An 18,066-nucleotide genomic window follows, 5' to 3' on the forward strand; every position below is an offset into this window, starting at 1 on the left:
GCCTGTTTCTGCGATGATGATGATGGGCCTACCGGTCAGAGAGAGTCGAAGGCATCTTTTGACCTCGCGCGAGCAGGAGGGTGTGCGTCGTCCACGTGCCTGAGTTTTCGATGAGTCTAGTAATGGCGCACCACGTGTGAGTGCGCCATTAGTACTTTTGCAAAAAAAAGGAATAAAAAAATAATTAAAAAAATAACATTAGTGGCGCACTTTCTGGCTGGTGCGCCATTACTAGTTACAACTAGTAATGGCGCACTTACTATGCATGCGCCATTAGTATGTTTGGACAAGCGCACTAGTTTAAAAAAAAATTGATACTAATGGCGCACCGTGGACATGGTGCGCCATTAGTAGTTTCAACTCTAATGGCGCATCAGAAGGTGGTGCGCCATTAGTATATACTAATGGCGCACCACTTGTCTGGTGCGCCATTAGTGTCAATCCCATCTATAGCCCTTTTTCTAGTAGTGGCCTTTTCACAGGATTGGGCCTCTGTTGGGTCGTGCCACGTGTCGACGTATCATAGGCAACTTCTGTCCAATGAGTGGATGACATCTGTCCCAACTATGAGCCGACACGTGTTTCCTCCAGCCAATGATGATTTTACACATGGAAAATCCCCATTGGTCAGGGTTGTTAACGGGTTATCGGATCCAAAACCCGACCTGATAGCTTAACAGTGTTCCGTTACGATGGATGACACGTGTCGGTCACCCTTGACGAAAGCACGTCTGTGACGCGTGATTTATCGTCATGGAAGTGGACACTTCCGTGATGATAATTTTGGTAATGTCATGGAACACTTCTACGACAGCACAGGTATGACTATCTTGATTCTGTCATAAAATCGTCATGGGTGTACATGAATGACAAAAAACGCAACCTACTGTGACAAACACGTATCATCACGGAAGTGTATTTTTTTGTAGTGACAAGTTCACCAAATGGATAGAAGCCAAACCAGTTAAAACAGATGAATCCGGACCAGTGATAGACTTCATCTCAGGGGTTGTGCACCGTTATGGCATCCCTCACAGCATCATCACCGATAATGGCTCAAACTTCACAGCCGATGAAGTGAAAACTTGGTGTGGAAACATGGCCATTAAGCTCGATTACGCCTCCGTCTACCATCCCCAAACCAACGGTCAGGTCAAACGGGCAAATGGTCTCATTATGAGCGACATCAAACCCAGACTAGTGCGGTCCTTGACAGAATCGGATATGCACTGGGTCGAGGAGCTCGACTCCGTACTCTGGGGGCCGTAGACCACCTGAATCGTACCACCGGATACACACCGTTTTTATGGTGTATGGCGCAGAAGCAGTACTACCCTGCGACATAATACATGACTCACCTCGCGTGCGCTTGTACGAAGAGAAGGAAGCCGAGTTAGATTGGCAGGACAACCTAGACGCCCTGGAGGAGGAGCACGATGTCGCTAAAGCCCGTTCCGCATTCTACGAGCAGCAGGCTCGACGATATAAAAGTAGAGAAGTGCGGGCCAAAACTTATAATATTGGTGAACTCGTTCTACGCCTACCGGAGAAGAAGAAGGACAAGCTCAAACCTAAGTGGGAGGGCCCCTTCATCATCGATAAAGTCCTCACTGAAGGAGCATAACGCCTATGTAATGCATCTGATAACAGACTCGAGTCGAACCCACGGAACGCGGCCAGACTCCGGAGATTCTACGTCTAGTACCTAACTCAGTGTTCGTCTCCTTACCCCCCCCCTCCCCCGCTCATTTAATTATGCCCCTCCCCCTATTTTTTTCCTTTCTCACCCCTTTTTCCATTCTTCACACAAAGTACTCAATATAGTACGGATGCTCGGATCACTCCGGCCGCACTATGTGTGTAAACCATACCTGGGGAATTCCTATACGGAAGCTAAATATAAATTACTTTCATGGCTTCTTGCCTATCACATATGCATTCTTTTTTCATATGTGCCTTTTCTTCACCATTATATGCATCGATATGACTTAAGATGTGGCCATGCTGGGTTGCCTGGCTCTTGTGTTTATGCCCTGCGTTCCCGTTAATTCGGCTAGGGCATAAGGGGAGCACCTCTGCGATTGTTACTGCCGGTTCAGCCGGATGTGTACCTCAGACTGGGTAAAGATGAAAGCTAGCGTTCTTAAGGGAATATTCGGCCGGTGAACAAGCGATGTTTCTTTTGTTTATTACAAACATGAATCCCCAGAAGTTTTGTATCTTGTGTTTTTGTTCGCAATCCGGACATGTACATCGATGCATGCTTGCCCAGGGAAAGGAACCCCTAACGGAACTATTGTCCCTGGAAGATGTTTCTTACTACCCATGTAATATAACATAACTAGTTGGGTACTTGTCTGTTCAAGCACTTATGACCCCAGCGCCTGGTTTCCACGCATACCCCGGTTCTGCATAACTGAGCGGGTATTCGGATACACCCCGGACTGTCGGATCCGGGGGCTGAAGCAAAATGGTCTGCCATGACAAATGATCTTTAATCCGGCTAGGGACTACATATGTCCATTGAATTACATAGTCACTTGGATTGACTATATTCTTCCTCTATACCTTCCAATAGGTTATCTAGCTTGCAATCCTGTTGGGAATACTTTCCGGCTAACGCTACCTGGTCATACACCAGACTCACGGGAATTTCTTGCCCATTTGGCCCCGCCGGTCTGACTTCGACCATATGGTTCGGGTCAAGCTTGGTGTAGCGCGTCTTCACCATGGCCTGGGCTTCCCTTGCACCTTGACGTAGTCTGACATCTTCCACAAACGGAAGCGCCGCCGTGCTCCTTGTAGCATATCCACGAGCTCCCTCATGCCTTTTGGCAGGGAAGTGGATGGCCACAAGGCCTGGGAAATACCCTGCATCACCTGCCGAGCTCGCTCGTGCAGCCGTGAGAGGTCTTGCAGTAAATCACCTGCGGACGCGGGCATCTCCTCTTAAGGACGGCCCATCAACATACCTACAGATATAAACTCTTTCAATATGCTTCCTCGCCGAGCTGTACTATAGTTCATCTAGGCACTTACCATAAATGCCGCGACGAAGCCTTCTGTTCTCCTTCACGGAGTCCGCCAGCTGAGCGCGAACATCTCCTAATTCGACGCCCAGCCGGACATTGGCATCTTGAAGATCGTTCTTCCCCCGCCTAACTTGCATAAGAACACGCTCGCCAGCTTTTAGCTGCCTTTGGAGATGTGACTGGCTATCTTTTACGATCTCCGGATTCTCTCCAGGATTGTCTGCAGAAATTTCTGCTAGACTTATCAAACAAGCCAATCACTAACTAGTACATTTCCATAAAATTTCATTATTAAATACGAAAGTTACCAGGAGAGGCCTTTTGGGATTCTTCCAGTTTGGCAACCGCGGCCCTCAACTGGTTCTTGCACTCCTCCAGCTCTTGAGACAATTAGGTATTCTTCTCTACAAGGATATGTGCATAACATGATCCTTAAATCAGTTGCTCCAACTATTTCAAGTCTCAGGGGCTACTGCTATGCATGCTTATCAAATTTCCTTACCCGTATATGTTTTGCATATTGGTCTGTCGCTCGGGCGAGTCCGCCTTGAGCAGCCCGAATATATGCGTCTCCCGAATTAAAAGCATTAAATGCCTCTTCGGAAAAGATGTTATTCCGTAGTATGTCCCGTCGGCGCCGGTGATTCATGGCACTCTCCACTTTAGAATTTGTGGCGGAGAGCATATCCGCATCCTCTATTGGAGGACAATTCGGCATCGGCCATGCATTGGCCTCCTCTCTCGAAGACGGTTCGGGAATCCAGCTGGTCGAGGCGTGATCGGCAGGTCCCCCGGATATAGTCCGGTGGCTCCTCTTTCTGCCAGAATATGAAGGGCGCTGTTACATTTCAAACACGATAAATAACATAGCAGGTTTTTACTATACCTCTATAACGGAGTTTCGGCCCTAATCGCCTTCCTATTGAGCCTCCTCTGACCCGGATGCCCTTTGTCGATGAGCCCCCAGGGGCTCGGCGCCGCGTTCCGATGGTCATCTCTATAAAAAAGCGATATTTTATGTGTAAGGCATGATATCAGAAAGGAGTCCTCTTCAGAGGATGAGGTTTCGACTTTGCTTACACGCGATGCAGGTAGCAGTCTAGGATAATCGGCGATGATAGCCACTAGGGCGCCATTGCAGATGACCCGATAAAATGTTCCCTTGACTAGATCCATAGTAATATCTGGGTCTTCCTCAAGTCCTGGATCGCAGGCCCTTCTGGGGTCCACTGGCTGGGGGGAGGGGCTGTCGAATCCTTCCACTGCCCTCCTCAGTTCCTGCTTAGAAATATCGAGGTTAATGATTTTGATGAAAGGTGCCGGAATGAATAGAGTGGGGGAAAGAGTGACGACTTACCCAGCGTGGGGTGTTGTACATGGAAAATCCATCCTGCGGTTTGATACGAAGGAATTCTTCTTCTTCTCCCTTATACAAATTGGACAATATTTTCGTTAGAGCAGTGGCGGAGTCTGAACCTTTACGACCACAGCGGGTGGCGTCATCTTCCCCATTGTTAGTGCCACATGGGCTTCCCCCGATATTGGAGTGTATGCACTCCCCACATTATGCATATTGCCATAACTTCGACTATTGTCAGCCCTGATTTGGCCAGTATCTTTATCCTGCTCATCAGGAAGTGTACTTCTCTGGAATCCTCCTCTTGGGGGCCCTGAGGGCGCCAACTTCGACGTACCTTCGGCGGAGCATTATTGAACTCAGGGAGGCCCGTCCGGACTGGATCCGGAAGGGGAACGTCATCAACATAAAACCACTCCGAGGGCCAGTTTATAGATGCCTTCTTGGGAGTGCCGGACAGGTATCCGGTTTCGGCGATGCGCCATATTTCGGCTCCGCCCACTTGACATATGGATTCCCCCTAGTTGCGAGGCACAAGGCAAAACAACTTCTTCCATAACCCGAAGTGATCCTCACAGCCCATGTATAATTCACAAAGGGCAACGTATCCTGCGATGTGCAGTACGGAGGCAGGAGTGAAGTCGTCCAGCTGGAGGCCATAGAACTCCAGGAGCCCACGAAGGAATGGGTGGATTGGAAACCCGATGCCTCTTAGCAGATGCGGGATGAAGCATATTCGCTCCCCCAGGGATGGATTAGGAGATCCCTCCGCTTGCTCCCCGCCATTATAGGTGGCTACTCCAGCTCGGACGGGGACCATGAATGCCGGTGGAAGAAACCCTTGGGTCTGCAACTCTATCAAACGGCTTTGAGGAACTGAACACTCTTCCCAGTCACCTGGCTTGGAGCGAAGAGAACGGGAAGAAGAACTGCGGCGACTGGCCATGTTGGATGGTTTTTTCCGGCGTGCTCTGTTGGATGCTTGCTCAAGGGAAGAAGGTGATGTTTGGATCTGAGGATCCCCGTCCCTTCATATAGACGGTTTGCCTGCAGGGCCGGGGTGGCAAATGCAAAAATGCCTCGCCTCCTCGTATTCGCTCGACACATGGAGATGGCCATTATTGAAGCACAGAAGCCGAGGAGGACAACATTGATGGGAAGCCAGATACTGTTCATCACAACAGGAACTTTGGAGTATTCAGAGATGGAACCCACCTTGCAATGCCAAAGACAAACTACACGCCGGACTCATCGTCATTGAATCCTGGTTCAGGGGCTACTGAGGGAGTCCTAGATTAGGGGGTATCCGGACAGCCGGACTATATACTTTGGCCGGACTGATGGACCATGAAGATACAAGACTCAAGAGTTCGTCCTGTGTCCGGATGGGACTCTCCTTTGTGTGGAAGACAAGCTTGGTGATCTGGATATTAGATTTCCTTCTTTGTAACCGGCTCTGTGTAAACCCTAGCCCCCTCTGGTGTCTATATAAACCGGAGGGTTTGGTTCGTATAGGGACGATCTCAACAATCATAATCATCATAGGCTAGCTTCTAGGGTTCAGACTCTACGATCTCGTGGTAGATCAACTCTTGTAATACTCATATCATCAAGATCAATCAAGCAGGAAGTAGGGTTTTACCTCCATCGAGACCCCCGAACCTGGGTAAAACATTGTGTCCCTTGCCTCCTGTTACCATTAGCCTTGGACGCACAGATCGGGACCCCCTACCCGAGATCCGCCGGTTTTGACACCGACAGCTACTATAAACACTAGTAAGGTACACATCAATAACCTGTATATCAAATATACCCTTGTTCACTTTGCCATCCTTCTTATCTACCAAATATTCAGAGCTTTTCCGCTTCCAGTGACCATTTCCTTTGTAGTAGAAGCACTCAGCTTCAGGCTTTGGTCCAGCTTTGGGCTTCTTTGCAAGAGTGACAACTTGCTTTCCATTCTACTTGAAGTTCCCTTTCTCTTCCCTTGCCCTTTTTCTTGAAACTAGTGATCTTGTTTAATCATCAACACTTGATGCTTTATCTTGATTTCTACCTTCGTTGATTACAGCATCATGAAGAGCTCGGGAATCATTTTCGTCATCCCTTGCATACTACAGTTCATCACAAAGTTCTAGTAACTTAGTGATGGCGACTAGAGAACCCTATCCATCACTATTTTATATGGAAGATTAACTCCCACTTGATTCAAGTGATTGTAGTACTCAGACAATCTAAGCACATGCTCACTAGTTTAGAAATCCTCCTCCATCTTTTAGGTGAAGTATTTGTCAGAGGTCTCATACCTCTTGACACGGGCATGAGTCTGAAATATCAATTTCATCTCATGGAACATCTCATATGTTCCGTGACGTTTCAAAAAACGTTTTTGTAGTCCCGGTTCTAAGCCATAAAGCATGGTGCACAAAACTATCAAGTATTCATCATATTGAGCTAGCCAAACGTTCATAACGTCTGCATCTGCTCCTGCAATAGGTCTGTCACCTAACGGTGCATCAAAGACATAATTCTTCTGTGCAGCAATGAGGATAAACTCAGATCACGGACCAATTCTGCATCATTGCTACTAACATCTTTTAACTTAGTTTTCTCTAGGAACACATATAAAAACATAGGGAAGCAACAACACGAGCTATTGATCTACAACATGATTTTCAAAATACTACCAGGACTAAGTTCATGATAAATTTAAGTCCAATTAATCATATTACTTAAGAACTCCCACTTAGATAGACATCCCTCTGATCCTCTAAGTGATCACGTGATCCAAATCAACTAAACCATGTCTGGTCATCACGTGAGATGGAGTAGTTTCAATGGTGAACATCAATATGTTGATCATATCTACTATACGATTCACGCTCGACCTTTCGGTCTTAGTGTTCTGAGGCCATATCTATATATGCTAGGCTCGTCAAGTTTAACCTGAGTATTCCGTGTGTGCAACTGTTTTGCACCCATTGTATTTGAATGTAGAGCCTATCACACCCAATCATCACGTGGTGTCTCAGCACGAAGAACTTTCGCAACGGTGCATACTCAGGGATAACACTTCTTGATAATTAATGAGAGATCATCTTAAAATGCTACCGTCAAGCTTTAAACATGCAGCTATAAGTTGTTCTAACATGCATGAAGATTGTACATATGGATAGATTGAATTTTCTGATCATTTTTCATATATAATTTATCTCATTTGGAGTTACGGTTGAATTTCTATGATTTTTACAAGTTTTAAACATTTTCTGGAATTTCCTGAATTAGATTTAATCCTGAAATTCCTTTACTGCGTCAGCAATGTGTAAGCATGACGTCAGCAGGTCAAAGGGGTTGGTCCGGGTCAAACCTGACCAGTGGGGCCCATTGGTCAGTGTCACATTGCTGGCTTGGGTCACTGACGGGTGGGGTCGGTCAAAGGCCACGTCAGCAAGGTCAACGCTAACACGTGGGCCCACGGTGATTAGCCTAAACTAAGCAGAAGTTTAAGCTGTGGTTAGTTAAGGGCGTGGGCCCATTTGTCAGTGAGAGAGGGGGCTAATTAGCAGGGTGATTAGTCCTAACTAGGTGGCCACATCAGCGCACTGGCGGTTAGACGCCGGCGACCAAAAAAGGCGGCGGAGGCGCTCGGGATTCGCCGTCCAGCGACCGTTTGACTCGGGGTTTGGCCCTACGGGCTGCTAGACGTGCGCCGCATCCAACGGAGCGTGCGGCTGGGCGAGAGGAGCCGGAGACGACGGTGCAACGATGGCAGGCGGTGGCCGGAGTTCGGTTGCGCTCGGAACCGGCGTTGTGGTGCACGGCAGGTCGAGCGGTGGGGTGCTAGGTGCTCCTGCAAACGTGCTAAGCACGGTGACGCTCTCAGACGCGGCGGAGGTGGGCTCTAGCCATGGCGGCGATGAAGCGCAATGGCGGCGAGCTTCGGTCGGGGTGGCCAAAGGGGCTAGAGAAGGAAATTGACATAGGGGAGAGAGGGGTTGGGTAGAGGAGCTCACGGTGAGGTCGTCGGTGATCTCCACGTGCTCGGGGCGGCTCGATGACGGCTGAAAGTCGCCGGCGATCTCCATGGCCGAAGGAGGAAGAAGGGGGCGAGGACGACGCGTCGGGGCTCTTCTAGTCGCCTGAGACGACGAGAAGGACGAGAGCGGAACGACGGAGCTCGGCGACAAGGTGGATAGGCAAGGGGGGCTCGGTGGCCGCGGTGGTGACGAGCGGCGACGGCGAGCTCCGCTCGGGGAAGAAAGCAGAGGAGCGACGGAAGAGAGGCCCAGAGAGCGAGGGAGAAGCAGAGGGGGCCCAGGGTGTCGTGGGCGGCACCGCGCTGGCCAGGGAAGGCCAGGCAGGCAACTGCGTGCCAGCACGCACGGGTGCCGAGCTCGGCTTGCCTCTGCCAGTAGGCAGAGGTTGAAGACAGGTACGCCCTTGGTGGGCTGGGCCGCACAGTAGTTGGCTGGCCTCTCTGGTGGCTGCATAGGTGAGGCTAGGTAAGCTCTCCCTCTCTTCTGTTTCTAATTTGTTTTTGTTTTCTAATTATTTGCATCTGTTTTGAGCTTAGGAAAAATACCAAGGCATTTCCTAAAATCCTGAAAATATTCATGGACACTTGCTGAATTATTTCAGTGGCCCAAAAATAGTTCCAACATTAGTTGAACATTTAAATTATTTATAGTATTTAAATGCACAAAGTCAAATACAATAAGATTTAACTCAAAAATCCAGAATGGCCTAGAAATATGTGCATCATTTTTGGCAGAGGTTTTCACCTTTAACAAAAATCATGAACTTTTCTAAAGGGCATTTGGGTTCATTGAAAATTATTTCAGGTTGAACCTATTTGAATTTCATTTGGAGCTAGGGTTTGACAGTCCCCAATTCAGGTTTAAATGAAATTTAGACATGATGCAGCAACCAATCTAGTACAAGTGCATAGCAAGGCTAGGGACGTGACAACTCACCCCCACTAGACAAGAATCTTGTCCCGAGATTCAAGCGTAGGGTAAGATGATGGGGGAACGCAACTAACGCAATCTTCACGATCCAGGTTGCACTTCAAATGAACGTTGATTCAATCACCATCTTTGTCTCATCGTCTTGCTCTGAGAACTCTAGCCAACATGACAATGAGAAGATAGGGAAAACTCTAAAAGGATCGATCTTCTTGAAGTTCGATCAACTCAGGATTAACTCACGGAATGAGACATAGCAACATCTCTCGGGCTGAGACACGAAGCACACATCTAGAGGAATGGAGTGGAACAGATGACAAGGGTTCACTGTGTAGACAACAATTCCACACTTACGACGGTGGTGAACGGTTGTCAACGTAGCGAGGAGTTGAGTTGCCATGATACCTCAGCGAGACATCCTGGAGGAGGGTGATTCGTAGATTATTACCTTAAGTGGCAAAAAGAATTACCTTTGATATAGAGATCATTGAGACTCTCTAAACCAGCCTAGGGCAATTCTCGAGCGATTGTTTGGAGGGGGTTCGGTAGAATGGCATACTCGGACTAGAATAGACGATGTGGATTACCTTGTTGAAAACAACACAAGGGATGATTTTAGTAACTAGGGAGAACCTCAACAGTAGAGAGTGAGTCCACTATTTGAAAAGGTTATAGCATAACCGAGGAAACTAAGAGCACTATGCAATTAACGCCGACGATAAAACCTAGCACTTGCCCGGGCTCTCAAGAACTTGAGCATTTCCATATTCATCAAGGTTTTACCAATATTCGTGTCAAGGATCATGGCAACACAACATACTACCATGATGAATAGTGATGGATAATGCAGATGGAAAGGAAGATAACACCTTCTCGGATTTCACCTTAGCGAGGCCAAGGGACGAAATCCGAATGATCGACCGAGAGACACTTAGCACTCCGCTTCTAATGTTCTCCTTGATATTCTAGCTACCACGATCATGCTTTAAAGCATCGACATGGCCATCAAGTAAAGGTCAGGCTTCAGGAGCACAAAATCCATAAGGATCAACTTCCAGAATAAGTCATGCAAGATCCTCATGGGATGTGACCAAATCGCTTTATCAAGATACTACAATAATAGTTTTTCCGGCTAGGTGCATCCACTTTACCGGAACCTACATCATAGTTCTTGGGAGAAGTGCCAACCATCACACCTGCGTGAGATTCAGGTCTAGTTGGTAACAGGATATTTCAGACAACATGTCTGGAAAAGAAAGTTTGCAACACAAATCGACGAGATGGCGTTGCGAGATTCTCGGGAAATGAACTACGATAGCAAGCTCCAAAACATGAGCTCATTCTGCTACACACATGTGAACATGTTTTCCAAGACAAGCATGACCACGTAGAAGTCTTATAATAAAACACTATCGAGTTCAGGTTAGGATCCATCATCAAGGATTTCGATGTCTTTACGCGCGCTAGACTTCTTTTCCTTGAACAAATCAATCAGCGGCTTGGGGTGCTATGAATTACGCATGGAGTGGAGGTAATTAATCTACCAAACCACAGAATACTTCGCACATGCATGACTGACTTGGGACGATTCCAGGGGAAGCAACACTAACTTTCTCAAATTCACGGCGGCAACTTACACCTAATGCACGTGAACTTGGAGAAAGTCACTTCTTTCATCCGAACATATACTTCATGAACGGGGCATGAAGAAAATACTTACACAAGTTCCCAACACCAGCTGGATGTTCAACATGAATCATGGAGGATACAAAATGCCGCTGATGGGCTCAACAGCAACTCATCAGAATTTCCATATCATTGGACTTCCACCATTATGTGAACAATGTGATAGTATTGGTCAGACCATAAGATGTAATGGTGTATGCTCGAGGAATCAACCACGAGTAAGACAACATTACGAATATCATTGTTTCTAACTTGATTTGACAATAGCCCACACTCAAATCAAAGTTTTGATAAGATAATAGGTCCAATAACTGATCACCGGGACCAATCGTTGAAGATATCATCTTTCTTCAACATACATACAAGATATCCCTTAACATGAACTAAGTAGGACAAGCTTTTATCCTCCAGCTCTCCAAGTTGATGTATAGCTTAACCAACTTGCTTAGGGGTATCTAACACGTATTCTTGGAAAAAGGGTGGTTTACAGGAATAAACCAACTTGATCACGACTCAACATAGCGGTCGGGTGACGACCTGGTGATACTTCTGGTGATCACTCACCACCGATATGATATTAAGCTCGAGAACAATCTTGCTTTCGAGACAAGACGATAAGATCAAACGAGTGAGGGATTACAAAATCCTAACTCATTGATCAAAGAGTGCACCGGAAATAGGGACTAGGTAGCACCATCAACCTTAGGACGATGATTCAATAACCAACATGCTAAGGAGGAAATTATTGTCATTTAACTACCAAGCAATGGAGTTGCTAGGAGTATAGATTTCATACATCACGATTCACTCGTCGGCGTTCCGGTTGCAACAACATGGGGACCGAGAAATGAATAATGATGGAGAGAGTATCACTGTATCAAGAGTTCATAGGATGGTGTGCAATTCCCATGGCATTCTCGATATAAAGATGGTAATACTACAAGGTAGAACAGAACAAAAGCTGGGTTGGCATTTTGATCTATGAGGTACAACTACTTTGACGCAATCCCAGATGTGGATGAGGTACTGGAGTTTGTTTCTCCTAGTCATTCTGTAATAGAATAACTTGACGGACCACAAGAGTAGTGGGCATCGAGGAACACGAAAGCATAACTACTCCTGACTATCAATTGATAGACGAGGGCCAGAAAACAACTAAAGAGGGACAACTCAAAGAACATATAACTTTCTGAGTTATGGATGCATAGGTTAGTATGTCGAGTCAAATTCAACATATTTCTTCCGGATAACCCATGCAGAAAGGTAGAACTGGCAGAGTCACGATATAGAATGGAGAATTCATCGAGAGCACTCTTGTTGTGATCTCTTGGTTCAAGGAACTTATGCCATAAGCAGTTCATGGTATTTGGAAGAAGTAAATACCACGGACCTCGAGGACTATCGTAAGGTTACTAATATCCTAAAGGAACGAGCAAACACTGTCAACATGAAGTGCGTAGGGTGAGTTTCGGGTTCAGAACCCGGAAATAAAATAGCTACTAACTAACTGGCATCACAGGATGCTTTCAAGAATAACAGCCAGAATCATCACACTGGGAACACAAAACATGGATAAATTACTAGGTGATACTCTAGACAGCTAGGGTCATAATAATAGCTCCAACATAGATGTTGAGGCAATAGATTAGCTCAACTCAGTAGTTAGTGTGATTAACCTGGCCCAAAAGAACATGAAAACCAGAGAGAAAGGATTTGCAAGTGCATCAGATTGTTTAGAAACCTGGGATGACTCGGACAACATAACGGTTGTAATTGCTCCAAAGGATTTAAGACATCCTACAAAATGGTGGCATAGCCACTCAGAAGCACAATATCAAGGTTTCGAGATCAACAATCAACATACAGAAGTAGTAGGAACTGAACAGAGACTTAAATCCATCAATCCTATAAGTCTACGGATTAGTAACACGTGATACTGATAGAAAGAAGAGAAAGCCTAGTTCCTTAACCCCGTAGGAAAAATAACGTGACTCAGATCAGAAGGCATAAGGTATAAGGAGTAAAAAGAGCCTTACGTTCCATCCCACAATCAATTCCCTTATATAACTAAAGAATTTCTAGACTCAACTTTGACCAGTTTGGCTTGGTAATCCTACAGGCAGTCAAGCTCTGATACCAAAGCTGTCAAGACCCCGACTCAATGCCACACCGATCTAGCATGTAACACCTCATATCACTTTGCGGCCTCACGCACAGTATTCCCACGGGTGTCGCCTTACTAGGCCCGGGACCGTTTGCGCCTTTTGGCACACGTATATGATAGTGTCGCTAACATCCATATGACAAGGAGCCCGGGCTGACATGGCTAGTCATGAACCCAAAGTGGCACTAACTTACAGGGACAGGCATACATGACCTAGCAACGAACGTGTCGGTCATCAGCGAGTTAATCCGGGCTGTAGCAACTGTGCTAGCAGGACTCCGGTAAACCGGGCTGTAGCAGGCTAACAGGACTCCGGTAAACACCACGTGACATTTCCCCGAAGGGACAGACACATGAACGAAGAAGGACACATGTCGGCCAACCTAAGTGTTCTGGAGCAGTAGCAAGCTACCAAGGCTCAGTGGAAGCACTAGGAGACATTTCCCGGTAAGAGAGGCTACCAAGGATAAACAACTAGATAGTCAGATCCCACACATACCAAGCATTTCAATAAGTTACACACAATATGCTCGATATGTGCAAATACAACATGGCATCACAACATGACTCTACAACTCAAGTATTTTATTCAATAGGCTCCGAGGAGCGAGATATTACAAACATGGGTCTCATGACCCAACATTCAGAGCATACAACTCAAAGCACATGCAGAAGCTTAACATGTCTGAGTACAGACATCTACAAATGAAAAAGGCTGAGAAGCCTGACTAACTACTAGATCCTGCCGAGGGCTCAAGATCGTAGCTGAGGTAACAAGCTAAACGTCGAAGCTCACGCGGAACTACTAATGATACTGAAGTCTCTCTGCAAAAACATAAAATAGGCAAATGTGAGTACAAATGTACCCAGCAAGACTTACATCAGAACTAACTACATATGCATCATTATCAACAAAGGGGATGGTGTGGTTTAACTACAGCAAGCCAGCTTTGACTCGGTGGCTATCCTGAACTACGACTGCAAGTAACTCTTTTGAGGTGGCGCATATGAGTCCACATATTCACCATATCAATACACCACTATGGATCCGCTCTCGCCTCCCTACGAGAACGCCATCCATAGCACTCACGCTTATCTTGCACATTTTGGGGTATCCACTTCAAGTTATCTATGAACTGTACAGGCAACCCAGAAGTCCTTTACCGCGGACACGGCTATTCGAATAGATCATATTAACCCTACAGGGGTGTACTTCTTCACACACGCTCTCGCCACTTACCGCCATGTACACGTCATGTATCTCGGCAACCTTCAAGCGGAAGCCTGGCGAGGGTGTCGGCCACGACCTGACTAACCACACAAGTCTCTCATCCAGGTTTATCGCCTATTCGGGTTCCATCCGCAAGGAGATTCGGCCGGGGTGTCGCTCACGGCCCCAAACAATGTGTGCAGGGTTCCCAAGCCCACCATCCGGGTGCCACTTGGTACACCGGGCCACTGTGCCTAGTCTGTCCCAAGCCCACCTGTACCGGGTGCCACTTGGTAGACTACTAACACTACCTACAAACACCAGAAACTAGTTGCAACTCCTGGACAGAGATCGAGTCGGTTAATAAGTCGAGAGAGTCAATTAAGGATCCCAATGTGTGGTAGTAGCTGTTCATGGATCACAAACACAGAACTCAGTTCCTAAGGACGGCTTCAATGAGACAACCCACCATGTACTCCTACATGGCCTCTCACCGCTACCTTTACCAAATCGTTTTCACACACTTAACTCTCAACAGTAGGACATGTTCACACACCTCCAATTCATCCCTGATGAATCAGACCTGACACAACTCTAAGCAATAGCAGGCATGACAAACAAGCATGAATGAGTAGGCACATCAGGGCTCAAACAACTCCTACTCATACTAGTGGGTTTCATCTATTTACTGTGGCAATGACAGGTCATGCAGAGGATAAAGGGGTTCAACTACCGCAGCAAGTAACAGTTGTATCGTTGTTGTCCTAATGCAGTAAAATAGAGCAGGAGCGAGAAAGTGGGATTGTATCAGAATGAACAATGGGGTTTTGCTTGCCTGGCACTTTTTAAGATAGTAATAGTTCTTCATTGGTGTCATCGAACTCATCGTCGGAACAACGTCTACTGAGAGGGGACAAATACCGGCAAACAAGGAAGAACACAATCAATGCTATGCAACAATATGATGCATGATCATGACATGGCAATATGATGTGGTTTGAGCTGATGCAACTAGCAACCAGATTAAATGAAGTTGGTTTGAATCCAAGATTCAAATTCAAACTCCATATGTGGATATTTAAATGCCATTTATATGGTTTGTGCTAAACAGTAGCTATAAGTTGTTCGAACATGCATGAAAATCGTGCAAATGGATAGATTGGATTTTTCTGATCATTTTTCATATATAATTTATCTAATTTGGAGTTACGGTTGAATTTCTATGATTTTTACATGTTTTAAACATTTTCTGAATCTCCTGAATTAGATTTAATCCAGAAATTCCTTTACTACTTCAGAAATGTGTAAGCATGACATCAACAGATCAAAGGGGCTGGTCCGGGTCAAACCTGACCAGTGGGGCCCATTGGTCAGTGTCACATTGCTGGCTTGGGTCACTGACGGGTGGGGTCGGTCAAAGGCCATGTCAGCAAGGTCAACGCTGACGCGTGGGGCCACAGTGATTAGCCTAAACTAAGAAGAAGTTTAAGTCATGGTTAGTTAAGGGCGTGGGCCCATATGTCAGTGAGAGAGGGGGCTAATTAGTAGGGTGATTAGTCCTAACTAGGTGGCCACGTCAGCGCACCGGCGGTTAGCCGCCGGCGACCAAACAAGGCGGCGGAGGCGCTCGGGATTCGCCGTCCGGCGACCGTTCGACTCGGGGTTTGGCCCTACGGGCTGCTAGATGTGCGCCGCATCCAACTGAGCATGCGGCTGGGCGAGAGGAGGCCGGAGACGATGGTGCAATGATGGCAGGCGGCGGCTGGAGTTCGGTTGCGCTCGGAACCGGCGTTGTGGTGCACGGCAGGTCGAGCGATGGGGTGCTAGGTGCTCCTGCAAATGTGTTGAGCACGGTGACGCTCTGAGATGCGGCGGAGGTGGTCTCTAGCCACGGCGGTGACGAAGCGCAATGGCGGCGAGCTTCGGTCGGGGTGGCCAAAGGGGCTAGAGAAGGAAATCGACAGAGGGGAGAGAGGGGTTGGGTAGAGGATCTCACGGAGAGGTCGTCGGTGATCTTCGCGTGCTCGGGGCGGCTCGATGATGGCTAAAAGTCGTCGGCGATCTCCATGGCCGAAGGAGGAAGAAGGGGGCGAGGATGGCGCATCGGGGCTCATCTGGTCGCCTAAGATGACGAGGAGGACGAGAGCGGAACGGCGGAGCTCGGCGACAAGCTGGATAGGCAAGGGGGGCTCGGTGGCCGCGGTGGTGACGAGCGGCGACGGCGAGGTCCGCTCGGGGAAGAAAGCAGAGGAGCAAGGGAAGAGAGGTCCAGAGACCGAGGGAGAAGCAGAGGGGGCCCAGGGTGTCGTGGGCGGCACCGCGCTGGCCAGGGAAGGCCAAGCAGGCAGCTGCGTGCCAGCACGCGCGGGTGCCGTGCTCGGCTTGCCTCTGCCAGTAGGCAGAGGTTGAAGACAGGTATGCCCCTGGTGGGCTGGGCCGCACAGTAGTGGGTTGGCCTCTCTGGTGGCTGCACAGGTGAGGCTAGGTAAGCTCTCCCTCTCTTCTGATTCTAATTTGTTTTTGTTTTCTAATTATTTGCCTCTGTTTTGAGCTTAGGAATAATACCAAGGCATTTCCTAAAATCCTGAAAATATTCGTGGACACTAGCTGAATTATTTTAGTGGCCCAAAAATAGTTGCAACATTATTTGAACATTTAAATTATTTATAGTATTTAAATGCCCAAAGTCAAATACAATAAGATTTAACTCAAAAATCCAGAATGGCCTAGAAATATATGCATCATTTTTGGCAGAGGTTTTCACCTTCAACAAAAATCATGAACTTTTCTAAAGGGCATTTGGGTTCATCAAAAATTATTTCAGCTTGAACCTATTTGAATTTCATTTGGAGCTAGGGTTTGACAGTACCCAATTCAGGTTTAAATGAAATTTAGACATGATGCAGCAACCAATCTAGTCCAAGTGCATAGCAAGGCTAGGTACGTGACAAAACTAGAGGGCACGGGGTTGCCGGCACACGGCTTGGTGTTTTCTTGATGTGTCTTTAGTGCTAGCCCTGCCCCTCTATTTATATGTTGGGCCTTGGGGTCGAAACTTGGAGTAAAAGCCTCCACAAAGTAGATTTCACACGAAAGGCAAGAATCCTTCTCGGACTCCAGGGTTCCCAGCGTCTGGACCCAGAAGCCACGGACCCTGGCGTCTGGCCCCCGGACTCCGCAAAACTTCCTTTTGCGCTTTCCAAAAACCTTGTGGGCTTTCCCCTTTGGCCCAAATAACGTGTTCTCATACCCAAACATTTCAGGAAACATCCGGAACCCCTTCCGGTGAATTCCGAAACCCTTCCAGAGACCAAATAACATTATCCCATATATTAAACTTCATCTCCGGACCATTCTGGAGTTCCTCGTCATGTCCATGATCTCATCTGGGACTCCGAACAACATTCGGTCACCAACATACATAACTCATATAATACTATATTGTCAAAGAACGTTAAGTGTGCGGACCCTACGGGTTCGAGAACTATGTAGACATGACCGAGACATTTCTCTGGTCAATAACCAATAGCGGAACCTAGATGCCCATATTGGCTCCTACATATTCTACGAAGATCTTTATCGGTCAAACCACATAACATCGTACGTTGTTCCATTTGTCATCGGTATGTTACTTGCCTGAGATTCGATCGTCG

Source organism: Triticum dicoccoides, chromosome 7B (assembly GCF_002162155.2).
Source record: "Triticum dicoccoides isolate Atlit2015 ecotype Zavitan chromosome 7B, WEW_v2.0, whole genome shotgun sequence".
Classification (NCBI taxonomy): domain Eukaryota; kingdom Viridiplantae; phylum Streptophyta; class Magnoliopsida; order Poales; family Poaceae; genus Triticum; species Triticum dicoccoides.